This window comes from Schistocerca piceifrons, chromosome 2 (genome assembly GCF_021461385.2).
Source record: "Schistocerca piceifrons isolate TAMUIC-IGC-003096 chromosome 2, iqSchPice1.1, whole genome shotgun sequence".
Taxonomy (NCBI): domain Eukaryota; kingdom Metazoa; phylum Arthropoda; class Insecta; order Orthoptera; family Acrididae; genus Schistocerca; species Schistocerca piceifrons.
This window is the reverse complement of record NC_060139.1, coordinates 77,489,868-77,505,662: the sequence shown is the minus strand read 5'-3', so window position 1 is coordinate 77,505,662 and position 15,795 is coordinate 77,489,868. Positions and strand designations below refer to the sequence as shown.

The 15,795-nt window shown below is 42.1% G+C and overlaps 1 pseudogene; it reads right to left on the bottom strand.

The window, feature by feature from the left end:
* LOC124775161 overlaps positions 1-15,795 on the bottom strand; it is a 108,782-nt pseudogene that overhangs the window by 45,435 nt on the left and 47,552 nt on the right.

Below are 15,795 nucleotides of genomic sequence, written 5' to 3'. Positions count from 1 at the left end.
TTGCTCAATTTGTGAAGCTCTTTCTCCTGAGGAAATCACCCAGTTGTAATTATTTGTTTGTCTGCACATGCATCTCATATCACCAATGTAGGTAACAACGGATAAATTCCTTCGTGATGCGTCTTATTGTCTTTGAGTGCATATGCCTGAATTACTTCAAGAGCTAAGCAGACTGGAAACACAAGAATAAAGAAATCTCGGCTCACTTTTCGCCACTTTGACATAACGTTATAAACAACACAAATGTTAATATGTAACAACAATTTTACAGTTAAAAATAAAAATTAAACCCACTGAAGATAGCACAAAAGTGCTGAAACATGTATGGGTGAAACAAAACAGAAAAAAGGTGTCTCGCATAAGGCGGAATTTCTCATCCCATTTTCGTAGCAAGTACTGACGTAACAAGAAGAACTGCACCACAAGATGACTATTGTTCATTTTGTTTAGAAGAATATTTTATCAGTGGTAAGCTGTTTGATTTGGGCTAATGGCTGATCATTCGTAATGTTAGAGTTTTTGGGTAATTACTTGCATGTGTGAATGTAATGATCAGCCAAATTGAAGAAAAGTAGACTAATCTTGATCTCAGTTAACTAAAAATTTCCGGGCGCGGAAAATTTAGGGGAGACGGAGCAGGGTATTGTCAGTCAGAGTAGTTGAACATGGTTGGTTCTAGCCCAATCACTGTTTGAGGAGGTGTTGTTTCGGATGATACAGTTACATTTTGTAATGCCCCCTAATCCATTACCGCCACATAAGGAAGCTAGAAAATCTGGAAATGAAACTGCTAAGGCTCAATCTAGATATAGTGAGGGGTCAGTGGAATGAAATTGAAAGGAAATAAAGGCTGAAAAAAAACAGTGAGAGACTGCACAGTTTAGTGAAAACATGGCTGTTATCAGAATCGACAGCAAGACACAATCGACAACAGTAGTTCTCGTATACACGCAGATGACCCAAGAGGGAGATTAAAATCTAATATTCATGGGGGATTAGGATTCTGCTGTAGTGGAAGGGGTAGAAAAAATAAGGGAGAATATGGGCTTGGTAGTACGAATGAGAGAGAAGGAAGACTAATTACATTCTGCAATAGATTTCAGCGAACACACTGTTCAATAACCACAAGTGAAGGTTATATACTTCGAAAAGGTCGGGACATACGGGAAGATTGCAGTTGGATTGCCTCTTGATTGGGTAGAGATTCCGAAATCAGATACTAGATTGTAAAATGTACCCAGGATCAGATACAGACTCAGATCGCAATTAGTAATGATGAAAAGTAGGCTGAAGTTTTATAGACTAGGCAGGAAGAATCAATACGCAAAGAAGTGTGATATGGAAATGCCAAGGAATGAAGAGATATGCTTGAAGTTCTCTCAGGCTATAGATACTACATTAATAGCTAAGTATGCATTTCAGTTGAAATGGAACGGATATCTCCAAAAAGGGCAATGCGAAAAGTTTGAAAGAAAAACGTAGGTACTAAGAAGGTTGCTGCGAAGAAACCATGGGTAACAGAAGAAATATTCCACTTAATTGAGGAAAGAAGCAACTACAAAAACGTTCAGGGTAATTCTGGAACACAGAAATACAATCCACTCAAGAATGAAACAAATAGGACGTGCCGGTACGCTAAGCTGAAATGGCTGTATGAAAAATGTGATGAAATCGAAAAAGACATGATTGCCAGAAGGACTGAGTCAGCATACAGACATGTCGAAACAACCTTCAGTGATATTAAAAGCATGGGCGCTAACGTTAAGAGCGCAGTGGTAATTCCAGTGTCAAATGCAGAGGAGAGAGCAGATGGGTGGAAAGAGTGCACCGAGTGCCTCTATGAGCGAAAGGACTTACCTGATGACGTGACAGAAGAAGAAACAGAGTCGATGAAGATGAGATAGGCGATCCAGTATTAGAATCAGAACTTAAAAGCCGAGAGCACTGTTTGGGAGTCTGAAAACTAATAATCTCTGTCCCCTCCCCTCTCTTTTTAAACAGAGGCAGCCTTTCTCAAGTCACTGTCGTTTTAGACAGGATAGAGAAAGGAACAGTGCATTAGGAGGACAGAGAAACACAAGGTCTTGACTGAGACAGTGGTTGGGCATTTCAAATCATATGAAACATTCCCCTCAGCTTGTTGAACAGAGGTAGACACGAAAGAGGAGGGGACAGATTTGGAGAAGAATGAAAAAGTTAGGATGAGAGGGAGAGATTTCTATTGGTGACTTCAAAGTTACTGAGTCTCTCCTCCTACAACTAACGGCCGACCGCTGTGGCCTAGCGGTCTATGCGCTTCATTCATGAACCGCGCTGCTGCTCCGGTCGCAGGTTCGAATCCTGCCTCGGTCATTGATGTGTGTGATGTCCTTAGGTTTATTAGGTTTAAGTAGTTCTAAGTCTAGGGGACTGATGACCTCAGATGTTAAGTCCCATAGTGCTTAGAGCCATTTGAACCATTTTACAACTAATGGAAGAGGGGGCTATTCCTAGCGGGGTTATTTTCCAATTACTTCTAGCTTATCTGGTAAGAATACAGACTTGCCTCGTCTTTCAAAAAAGGTATTAGACTGTGTTGGTTTTTTTCGTTTGGGTTTGCGTGTACTTTATTAGGGAAGCTATTTGAGAATCATTTTCCTTTCATTCTTGATTAAGTGTGAGTTTCGCAGCATTTTTTGTTCCGCGTTAGGCGATTCTACTTACCCTGTCACCATTGTTCTACCGCAGTGAACAGTAATTAATAGGAAGACATGTTTTTCCTATATATTTGCGATGAATGCGTGAAAGGAGCATTTTTCCGTTATCGCAAACGGTTACTTCAGTCCCTCCCCAATTAGTGTAGACATTTTTAACTGAATGAAACTACACGTCGTAAATGTTCTGATTGTTATTACAAAATCGATGATGAGCCATTTGATTTTGTCTTAAGAAAAACGATCATCATTATAACTTATGGAAGCAGTTCACCACCTATACAAAAGGATCCCGAACAGTCCTGAAACATTTTCCACACCACAACCTGTGTTCTGAGAATTTTTTTCAGTTACCAATCACGTCGAAGTTATATTATGCACAAAGTGTTCAAATGGTATGTCCGCTCCACGAAGCCACTTTCCAACACTTGCTTGCTTGTAAGTCGTTATTCTGTTGCGCGAAACTCGAATATCGTTACAAGGCGTTGTTAAGTTGTTTCATCTTGATCTCTAAGGCAACTGGGGGGGGGGGGGGGGGGGGGGAATCAGACGCGAGGGAGTAAAGCAGAAATAGTAGTGTTTCATTTAGCGATCTCCTTCCACGCTAATTGCTTCAAAACAATCTTTCAAAACTTTGACTGATTATTGAAGTCTACTCGACTGATGGTACGGATTATTAATTTCTGGTGATTTAACGTTAATTTATTGAAGGGATCTAACGGGTAAAGTGATCTAGAGATGCTCTTAACCCTACCCGAGTTGCTTAAGACAGTAGTACCCTTATAAATCCTGAACTCATGTATCAAGCGGAAGTTAAAGGGACTCATGCCAATCCTGCGCTAAACGGTTTGTCACACGTCGATGCACAGTCACCTAACTTAGCTACTTGTACACTTCAGAAACACACAAAAGAAACACTGAAGCTGATATTTTGAAGAAATCTTTAAAAAGAGTGTTCACTGGGGTGAAGTTACAATCAGCCTAGCTAAAGTGAACATATTTCTCAATGATTTCATACCCATCTGAGAAACAAATTTTTCCGAAACAGATCAATGAAACAATTTGTGTTCACTAAAGAAGCCTCAGGCCACCGCAAGTATCTGAGTTGACAACTCTCATCCGCCTTCACTCCACCGAAATTATTTCTAGAATATTTTTTTTTTCCTTTTTTGTAGCAAATAAGCAGAACCAGAGTTAAAGGCAACGTTGTCAGCTCCCACTGATGCCACTTACCGCCCTGGAAACCCGCCGTGCTACAGCAGTGGTGTCTGAAATGCTGTCGAAGAGGAAACAAAGTGAGATGTCACTTCCACGAATCAGACAAAGGTTTTGGGATAGTAACAGGACTCAACGGAAGCACCTGTTACTGTTCCACAGTAGCCAACTCTTGACTGTTTCATGTAGACGCTGAAGAAACAAGTTTTTTAACTGATTTATAGGCTGTCAGACGTAGGCCGCAAACTGGCCTTTTTATGGCTTTTTACGGTTTAATTTTAAATTTTCACTTCAAATGGTAACGAACTGTATTTGTTTTACAGAACTACCAGGTGCCTTTAACAACACTTCAAACCTAACTCTTATATTATGTCTGGTTTACTGTAATGAGAGAACCATTCGACTTCTTATCATAAATATTTATTTATAAATCTGTTTTCTATACTTACATTCAGCTGTCGCATTACTTCACTGAAAGCAGCCCCAATGACTTGCTTATTATCTCTTAAATGTAATCCTGTCGCTATCTCGAATGCTGTATTTCCTTTCGCCCCGAGATATACCAGCACGAGTGCTACCTGTATGCTAAGAGGCGAGAAGAAGATGTTCCCTGGCTGTGCCGATAAGTCCTGTAACAACCAAATACAAATATGAAGTAACGTTCTTTAACACGATCATATTTATTAATTTAACACTTTGTGCTTGATTCCTGGCGATATTTTCATTTTACGAAACATTATACCAATTCGAAATGCTGAGCAGGAATTTTTATACTTTAGAGGAAATACAATTGTCATTGCTCTCGTCAAATATACTCTAAAAAAACTACGAACCATGGGACAGAAATCGAAAATAAATAATTACAATTTCAGAAAAATTGAATGATTTATTCAAGATAAAGATCTCAACAAATTGAGCAAGTCGATGACGCGTTGGTCCAACTCTGGCCCTAAAGCTAGCAGTTATTCAGGTTGGCAATTATGGATAGAGTAGTTGGAGGCCCTCCTGACAGAGATCGAGCCAAATTACGCCCGAATCTTGTTGGCCACGGTAGAGTTTGGTAAGCACCAAGACAAGCAGTAGAAACTCACGCCGTGTGTGGGTGGGCATTATCTTGCTGAAATGAAAGCCCAAGATGGCCTGCTACGAAAGCCAAAAGAACGGATCATCTCCAGACGCGTCCTCGGCCTGGAATCTCGCTGACTGGAGTATAATTTTCGTAAATGATGGGTGCCGATTCGAACTGAGCTTCGACGGTCAACGAAGAAGTGTCTGGTGACGCACAGGGCAGCGGTGGGTTACCAGTCTGACAGACGACCGCCACATGGCCCAACAACCAGGAGTCTGGGATGCCATTTCTTTGCACAGCAGGACCCCTTTGGTTGTCATCCGCGGCAGCCTTATAGTACAGTGATACGTCGACGATACTCTACGCCCTGCTTTATTGCCCTTAATGCAAACCACCCTGGACTTACATTTCAGCAGGATAATTAAGTGAGACTTTATATTGGACTGGACTGATGAGATTAAAGGAACCAAACTATGAAGTCATCAATCCTGTCATCTTGTATGTATCAACCCGGTACGAGTTCTCAGAGAAGAAAGACACAGAAGACAAATCCTGATGAGCCTTGTTGTAACCGAGGATCAAGAAAACCGGAAGATAGAAGCAAGTAAAAGCGAGAGAGGGGTAAGAGGGTGGAGGTGGGTGAGTTGCTCTGAACAGAAATTAGGGAAACTTTATGTATGGGAGAGAGACCCTGTGCATCCGACCGGTGCTTCCTCACTCTTCATTACCAATAGAAAACTAATAATGCGAAGTTGACAGAGTCTCAGGAAAGAGAACAACAACGACGAGACAGTAAACCAACAACAGATGTAGAAGAATGAGAAGAATTGAAACTCTGGGAAGGGCATGAGCCAGGCTTGACCACCAAGCGAGGGCAGCCATGTGCATGAGGGTCACAGCAGGCTATGATTCACCCCTCCAATCCTTATGTGGTTGACGTGGCCGATGTAACCTACCTCACAGAGGAGTAGAAATCACCTTCATTCGTAAAACCCTATCAGCTGCTGTGGCGACTTCCGCTAACACAAGAGGCAGCATCAGTAAGTTTAAGGTTTGGTCAGGACGTGGCCAAATTTGGGCAGTCCATTAGGATGTGGGCCTCTAATACATGGACACAACACAGACAGTAGGGTGGATCCTCACACTGTAGAAGGTGGCCATGGGTCACCCAATAGAACAGTAGATCACTGTGAGAAGCATCAAGGGAAGACTGCCAAATGGACTTCGTCCCCGCCACTGCTCACAGCTCGTTTGTGGAAATCAGGGCATTTCAGTCTCAAAACTCAATAGGTAAAATAATACTGTTTCAGTACTGTTCAAAAAGAAAAATTTGGATATGACAACTTTTAGACTGTGCAAGGCATTTAGTCGAGTGAAAGATCAATGCTGTGTATAAAATAAGGGAATGTATATTTATATGAGCTACTCATATGATATGAGAAAAGTAGTGGTACAGATAACTGAAAATAAAGGGTAATAATGACATGTAGACGCTCAATACTTTGAACAATGGAGACCTATCTATACAAGAGTGCTATCAACATAGCAAAAGCCTGAAATAACATGAAATAACTAGGTATATGATGTGGCATGAATGCCTAAGAAGTAAGTGTTCGTTAGGCAAATGATTTCCTTCTTTAAGATAAGAGGCTTTCGGTATTCAGTTTGGTTGAAATATAGTTTTTATGTTTCCTATTTCATATACAACTATCTGTACATAATTATTATGAAGACGGTTTTAACAAAACTTATTAAAGAGCAGATTATTTATTTTGATAGTAACAACTCTTAATTAATGACTTGCAACTGTAATAACGGTCGTATCTGCAACACTGTGCTAGCGAGAGGGGGTTGTGGGGTAAAGGAAATCAGCGGCAGGGGTAAGAAAATGGTACGACAGCTATTAAAGTGTTGGATTCAGAATTTTTCGGTTTGATAATTTATGTACATAGATATGTGTTAGTTTTGTGTCGTAAGGAAGAGTGCTGCAATGTGTGGAATGTGACATCGTTGCTGCCACCAGAGATAACAAGTCGACCACTGCCACACACTAACACGTGGCCAAGGCGGCGATCCCGCAGCCGACTGTTACCGATCTTTGTTCTCAACTGAATTGCCTACGAAAAATATTGTAACTGAAAAGTAAATGAATATCGTTGTACTAATTGACTAACATGTAATGAGATTATGTGCGAGCATGTTTGTTTACATTTAGCTGTCAGGAGCTGTTACAAACTCTTGTGCAATTACTGCGTTATAGCAGAGACCAAAAGAAGTGAGAAGTATTTACCCTAGCGAACATCGAAGAAGCCTATATTGATTCACTATTTGCAGTATCAAACACAGTCATGTTATTCGTGACGATTTATAATTATTGTGGGTATTTGAAAGTAATAGGATACTTACGATTTACGTAAATCTGACAGTTGAGCCAGAGATTGGCTTTATCATTGAAAATTGTCGACGGCAATAACATTTTTGCCAGGACAGTTGAAATGGCTCTGAGCACTATGGGACTTAACTTCTGAGGTCATCAGTCCCCTAGAATTTAGAACTACTTAAACCTAACTAACCTAAGGACATCACACACATCCATGCCCGAGGCAGGATTCGAACCTGCGACCGTAGCGGCCGCGCGGCTCCAGACTGTAGCGCCTAGAACCGCTCGGCCACTTCGGCCGGCCCAGGGCAGTTGAAAGTTCTTTTGCTAAAGATAGAGTCTTTCGACGTTCGTATCTGCTAATTGCTCATCACAAAACTTTGAAAACTTGTGGCTTACACTCTGGGTAACAGAAATCCGAACAAGGTCAAGCAAGATTAAATAAAATATTTCGTTGATTACAAGGCTGATTAACTGAAAATTAAAGTTGTTCTATACTTGAAACATCTCTACAGAGTCTCCTCATAAGACTGCTGTACTATGTGTTTACGTCTCATTCACTGCACAACTTGTCTAATATACTTCTAGTAACCGAGCAGTGGAATTGATGAACATTTAATGTCTATCTGACGATGAATGTGTGCTTCGCATCAGTATGTCAAAACTTTAGGTGATTCACTTATTTTCCATGTGTAATCCAGATCGATATTTACCATGTCCTTCCTTTACCTTACCTTGTGTGCGTGAGCATGTGAGTAATGGATGATTTGATGTCTTTGCAGGTTTGTCATGTGTCTGGTAGTTGAGTTGCTTTTCGTCTTCCTGGAGCACAGGATAACCACAGTCTAACATAAGACTGTGGGATAACCAACTTTGTATCTCTCACCTAGACAAAGAGGTCTATGTCTATTGCTCGAGAGTTATCTGGTTGTTAAGCTGGTGGCGGAAACGACCCCTCTGGTTGCTTCTGTTTCTCGAGTGGGTGCTCTGAGCGGAGCGGCGTGGTGCTGTCTGTTGCCGATTGTGGTTCACAGCTCCTAAGTAAGCCTTTTGCTGCCAGTGATGATATAGCTTGTAGCTTTAAGCGCGGCCTTCATGCGTTCTAAGTTGTTGAGAATAATGAAGTTCTTCATTTAACAGTAGTGTTCCGATTATTTCGTCTGAACGTGCTTTGAATTGTTCATGATAGGCATTGCATGAGTTTAAGATCTTATCAGTGACTGGAGTTATCTTTGTTCCCTTGGAACATGGTGGTGTGGAGGGAGCTCCATGGAATACGGTTAGGGTGGGCTACGGTGCTTTTGATCTTATATGAATGTGAGAGTAATTGAGACTTTGCGTGTGTGTGCGGTATTGCTTTGAATTTTTGTACTTTTCCTTCACATGGTCTATTTCCTGATTTGTTCTCGTGTTGTACCACGTGTTATTTGTAATGTGAGCCTCCTGCTCCGTTGTTGTTGTTATGGTCTTTTGATGCAGCTCTCCATGTTACTCTATCCTGTGCAAGCTTCTTCATCTCCCAGTACCTACTGCAACCTACATCTTTCTGAATCTGCTTAGTGTATTCATCTCTTGGTCTCCCTCTACAATTTTTACCCTCGACGCTGCCCTCCAATACTAAATTGGTGATCCACTGATGCCCCAGAAAATGTCCTACCAACCGATCCCTTCTTCTGGTCAAGTTGTGCCACAAACTTCTCTTCTCCCCAATCCTTTTCAATACTTCCTCATTAGTTATGTGATCTACCCATCTAATTTTCGGCATTCTTCTGTAGCACCACATTTCGAAAGCTTCTATTCTCTTCTTGTCCAAACTATTTATCGTCCATGTTTCACTTCCATACGTGGATACACTCCATACAAATACTTTCAGAAATGACTTCCTGACACTTAAATCTATACTCGAAGTTAACAAATTTCTCTTCTTCAGAAACGCTTTCCTTGCCATTGCCAGTCTACATTTTATATCCTCTCTACTTCGACCATCATCAGTTATTTTGCTCCCCAAATAGCAAAACTCCTTTACTACTTCAAGTGTCTCATTTCCTAATCTAATTCCCTCACCATCACCCGACTTAATTCGACTACATTCTATTATCCTCGTTTTGCTTTTGTTGATGTTCATCTTATATCCTCCTTTCAAGATGCTATCCATTCCCTTTAACTGTTCTTCCAAGTCCTTTGCTGTCTCTGACAGAATTAAAAAGTCATCGGCGAACCTCAAAGTTTTTATTTCTTCTCCATGGATTTTAATACCTACTCCGAATTTTTTTTTGTTTCCTTTACTGCTTGCTCAATATACAAATTGAATAACATCGGGGAGACGCTACAACCCTGTCTTACTCCCTTCCCAACCACTGCTTCCCTTTCATACCCCTCGACTCTTATAACTGCCATCTGGTTTCTGTACAAATTGTAAATAGCCTTTCGCTCCCTGTATTTTACCCCTGCCACCTTCAGAATTTGAAAGAGAGTATTCCAGTCAACATTGTCAAAAGCTTTCTCTAAGTCTACAAATGCTAGAAACGTAGGTTTGCCTTTCCTTAGTCTTTCTTCTAAGATAAGTCGTAAGGTCAGTATTGCCTCACGTGTTCCAGTATTTCTACGGAATCCAATCTGATCTTCCCCGAGGTCGGCTTCTACTAGTTTTTCCATTCGTCTGTAAAGAATTCGTGTTAGTATTAGCAGCTGTGACTTATTTAACTGATAGTTCGGTAATTTTCACATCTGTCAACACCTGCTTTCTTTGGGATTGGAATTATTATATTCTTCTTGAAGTCTGAGGGTATTTCGCCTGTTTCATACATCTTGCTCACCAGATGGTAGAGTTTTGTCAGGATTGGCTCTCCCAAGGCCGTCAGTAGTTCCAATGGAATGTTGTCTACTCCGGGAGCCTTGTTTCGACTCAGGTCTTTCAGTGCTCTGTCAAACTCTTCACGCAGTATCGTATCTCCCATTTCATCTTAATCTACATCCTCTTCCATTTCCATAATATTGTCCTCAAGTACATCGCCCTTGTATAGACTCTATAACCTCCTTCCATCTTTCTGCTTTCCCTTCTTTGTTTAGAATCGGGTTTCCATCTGAGCTCTTGATGTTCATACAAGTGGTTCTCTTATCTCCAAAGGTCTCTTTAATTTTCCTGTAGGCAGTATCTATCTTACCCCTAGTGAGATATGCCTCTACATCCTTACATTTGTCCTCTAGCCATCCCTGCTTAGCCATTTTGCACTTCCTGTCGATCTCATTTTTGAGACGTTTGTATTCCTTTTTGCCTGCTCCATTTACTGCATTTTTATATTTTCTCCTTTCATCAATTAAATTCAATATTTCTTCTGTTACCCAAGGATTTCTACCAGTCCTCGTCTTTTTACCTACTTGATCCTCTGCTGCCTTCACTACTTCATCCCTCAAAGCTACCCATTCTTCTTCTACTGTATTTCTTTCCCCCATTCCTGTCAATTGTTCCCTTACGGTCTCCCTGAAACTCTGTACAACCTCTGGTTCTTTCAGTTTATCCAGGTCCCATCTCTTTAAGTTCCCACCTTTTTGCAGTTTCTTCAGTTTTAATCTACAGGTCATAACCAATAGATTGTGGTCAGAGTCCACATCTGCCCCTGGAAATGTCTTACAATTTAAAACCTAGTTCCTAAATCTCTGTCTTACCATTATATAATCTATCTGTTACCTTTTAGTATCTCCAGGGTTCTTCCATGTATACAACCTTCTTTCATGATTCTTAAACCAAGTGTTAGCTATGATTAAGTTATGCTCTGTGCAAAATTCTACCAGACGGCTTCCTCTTTCATTTCTCTCCCCCAATCCATATTTACCCACTACGTTTCCTTCTCTCCCTTTTCCTACTCTCGAACTCCAGTCACCCATGACTATTAAATTTGCGTCACCCTTCACTATCTGAATAATTTCTTTTATCTCATCATACATTTCTTCAATTTCTTCGTCATCTGCAGAGCTAGTTGGCATATAAACTTGTACTACTGTAGTAGGTGTGGGCTTCGTATCTATGTTGGCCACAATAATGCGTTCACTATGCTGTTTGTAGTAGCTTACCCGCATACCTATTTTCCCATTCATTATTAGACCTACTCCTGCATTACCTCTATTTGATTTTGTGTTTATAACCCTGTAGTCTTGTTCCTCCTGCCACCGAAATTCACTAATTCCCACTATATCTAACTTTAACCTATCGATTTCCCTTTTTACATTTTCTAACCTACCTGCCCGATTAAGTGATCTGACATTCCACGCTCCGATCCGTAGAACGCCAGTTTTCTTTCTCCTTATAACGACATCCTCTTGAGTAGTCCCCGCCCGGAGATCCGAATGGGGGACTATTTTACCTCCGGAATATTTTAACCAAGAGGACGCCATCATCATTTAATCATACAGTAAAGCTGCATGCCCTTGGGAAAAATTACGGCCGTAGTTTCTCCTTGTTTTCAGCCGTTCGCAGTACCAGCACAGCAAGGCCGTTATGGTTATTGTTACAAGACCAGATCAGTCAATCATCCAGGCTGTTGCCCTTGCAACTACTGAAAAGGCTGCTGCCCCTCTTCAGGAACCACACGTTTGTCTGGCCTCTCAACACCCTCCGTTGTGGTTGCACCTACTGTACGGCTCTCTGTATCGCTGAGGCACGCAAGCCTCCCCGCCAACGGCAGGGTCCATGGTTCATGGGGTTACTGATCTCAATACGTTGTCCTTACTAGTTAAATAGATCAGTGCCGGACGTGAATTAATTGAGCTATCGCATTTTCGCGTTTTGGGGGATATTTTAGTAACTGCCTTCGTTTAGTGGGGGACCACGTGTTCCCTTAGCCATTGGGGCCTTCTACCTTGCTGCTTTTGGTATCAATTCCCGGTGATTCACTTACATCTACGTCTACATAAATACTTCGCAAACCACCGTACGGTGCGTAGCGGAGGGTACCGTGTTCCACTACTAATCGTTTCCTTTCCTGTCCCACTCGAAATAGAGTGAGAGAAAAAACAACAGTTTGTATGCCTCCGTATGAGCCCTAATTTCTCGTGTCTTATCTTCGTCGTCCTTCCGTGCAGTTCATATCGGTGGCAGTAGAATCGTTTGGCAGTCAGCTTCAAATGCCGGTTCTCCGAATTATCTCGACAGTGTTTCTCGAAAAGAAAGTCACCTTCCCTCCAGGGATTCCCATTTGAGTTCCAGAAGCATCTCCTTAACTCTCACGTGTTGTTCGAACATACAGGTTGCGGGCTTTCAAAACTACGTACCCTCAGACTCAACGTTGAAATATTAAAAGTTTTGGCTGGTTTCGTTGTCTGGGGACTGGGATACGTAGTTGCCGCACTACAGGCCAAATACTGCTGAGTCTACAGTACACGATAAGAATACACACATGAATCGAATGGTCGAACGTTTCTATCACTCGGCAATTGCGAATTATGAAAGTAGCATATAAATTTATAAATGAAAGGTTGCAATTAAATAAAATCTGCAGGTACTATCTTAACGACTTTAAATGATGAGTCTGACAATAGAAGTATTTCTGAGAATGCGGTATATTTCGGTAAAACACTTATTGGTGTACATGGTCCAGCAATTAAATTAAATATAAGTTGAATAACAGGAAAACAATAGATTGCTACAGCACGTAATTAGTTATGAACAACAACACAGCTCGCGAGATGGTTCAAATGGTTCAAATGGCTCTGAGCACTATGGGACTCAACTGCTGAGGTCATTAGTCCCCTAGAACTTAGAACTACTTAAACCTAACTAACCTAAGGACATCACAAACATCCATGCCCGAGGCAGGATTCGAACCTGCGACCGCAGCGATCTTGCGGTTCCAGACTGCAGTGCCTTTAACCGCACGGCCACTTCGGCCGGCAGCTCGCGAGATATTCACTTCCAAACGCACACTACTTCTTCACTGTAAAAGCCACGGAAATCTCACAAGTGCACAAGTCGGCACTCCAAAGTATTTCTATCTGCCGCGACCACGCGCAAAACCACTTCGCACTCTCCAAGTCTCTCCCGCGACTGTGCGTCCGTCGCGCTTTATTGTCCGCGTCCAGCACCTCCCGTGTTGTGTGCCGTACTCACCAGGATTGCCGCACTCCCAGAACTACCCCGAGTCCCTTCCGGAAACTCGTTTATATCCAGTTTCGCCATTCACGAGCGCTGTGATTGGCTAGAGCGCTCGCGCCATGTCTTCATGCCAGTGCAGTCACAAACATAATGAAACATATTCGAAATACTGGATTTACATTTAAATACTTGAAATTAAATAAATATTCCTACGGCCAGACCATAAACACGCTCCAACACACATTATTAAATACAGGGTGCGCGCACGAAATGTGTCACCAATTGTTTCTTTCCCAGTTTACGACGCACATTAGATATCTCGCTGGGATCTCTACAGCAGTATCGGCAGAGCTTGGAAAAGCAAATGAGTTACGAAATGACATGTAATTCACGATACTGCCGCTAGGAGACTAGTAAGCAGCAATGGCTGACAATGGAAGACTGGCGACACAGCAACGATCGGCAATTGTGTTACTTTTTCATGAAACGAAAAGCCTTGTTGTGACTCAGAGGCGTTTTCGACAACAGTGTAACACACGATGGGTCCCTTGCTAGAAGACCATCCACAGGTTGTACAGGAAGGAACAGTATTGGAAGCGACCTCGGCCTACGCCTGTTTGTTCGCCGGAGAATATCGAAGCGGTACGATTTGCTGTACAGAGAAGTCCCGGGAAATCGTGTAGAAAGGCAGCAGTGCAACTGGGAATATCCAGACGCTCCGTTCAACGCATTCTTAAAAGTGACCCTCCGTATGTACCCATAGAAGATGACCTGTGCGCAGAAGCCCACTGAAGAACACAAAAGCCGGCCGCGGTGGTCTCGCGGTTAAGGCGCTTCAATCTGGAACCGCACGTCCGCTACGGTCGCAGTTTCGATTCCTGCCTCGGGCATGGATGTGTGTGATGTTCTTAGGTTAGTTAGGTTTACGTAGTTCTAAGTTCTAGGGGACTGATGACCACAGCTGTTAAGTCCCATAGTGCTCAGAGCCATTTTGAACCATTTTTTTGAAGAACACAAGCAGCAGAGACTACTGTTTGCTCTTCAGGCGGAGGATAGAGAAGAAACTCTCAACAACGTTTGGTTTTCAGACGAGGCGCATTTTCATTTAGACGGTGTGGTTAACAAACCAAATGTACGCTTTTGGGCCACTGAAAACCCACAAGTGCTTCATGAACGACAACATTATGCTTTGAGGATTACAGCGTGGGCAGCAATTTCCAGTCACGGACTTTTTTGGAAACTTTTTCTTTGAAGAAACTGTGAACAGCGAGCGTTATTTGAGCATGCTTCGCAATAGCTTCATTCCACAGCTTCTTGCTACTGCCTTGCCCTTCAACACTTCATGCAAGATGGAGCAAGGCCACATACTGCAAACACTGTGTTGGAGTTTTTACACTAATATTTCGACATGCGGATCATTTCACTCAGGTTTCCAGGTCGCTTCAATGACGGACAAAATTGGCCCCCTAGTAGTCTAGACCTCAATCCATGTGACTTTTTTCTTTGGGGGTACCTAAAGGAAAAATTTTTCCCGAAACGTCCAAATGATTTAATGGAGCTCAGAAGACTTATTCTTTAAGCTTGCAGTGAAATTACGGAAGACATGTGCCGTAGGGTAATCACTAACTTCAGAGTTCGTTTGAAGGAAGTTAGGAAACGAAATGGTGGACATATTGAGCATGTGCTGAGTTAGAACAAATCTCCATGGACGGCTCTTCATTGCAGTATATGTTCCTTGGAGATTGTAATGACAATACCGTTTATAATCAAAAACAAAATGTTAACATATTTCGTGCGCCACCCTGTACATAAACAAGTAAATAAACATATATAAAAAAAGGAAGCAAAAGATAGGCCAGGAGCCTAATGTCTCTGTGCTTTGAAACACACAGTAAATATTTAACCAATTTCATCATGAATAGTATATATCGGATATAAACGAAGACATAGACGAAGAAATACACTCCTGGAAATTGAAATAAGAACACCGTGAATTCATTATCGCAGGAAGGGGAAACTTTATTGGCACATTCCTGGGGTCAGATACATCACATGATCACACTGACAGAACCACAGGCACATAGACACAGGCAACAGAGCATGCACAATGTCGGCACTAGTACAGTGTATATCCACCTTTCGCAGCAATGCAGGCTGCTATTCTCCCATGGAGACGATCGTAGAGATGCTGGATGTAGTCCTGTGGAACGGCTTGCCATGCCATTTCCACCTGGCGCCTCAGTGGGACCAGCGTTCGTGCTGGACGTGCAGACCGCGTGAGACGACGCTTCATCCAGTCCCAAACATGCTCAATGGGGGACAGATCCGGAGATCTTGCTGGCCAGGGTAG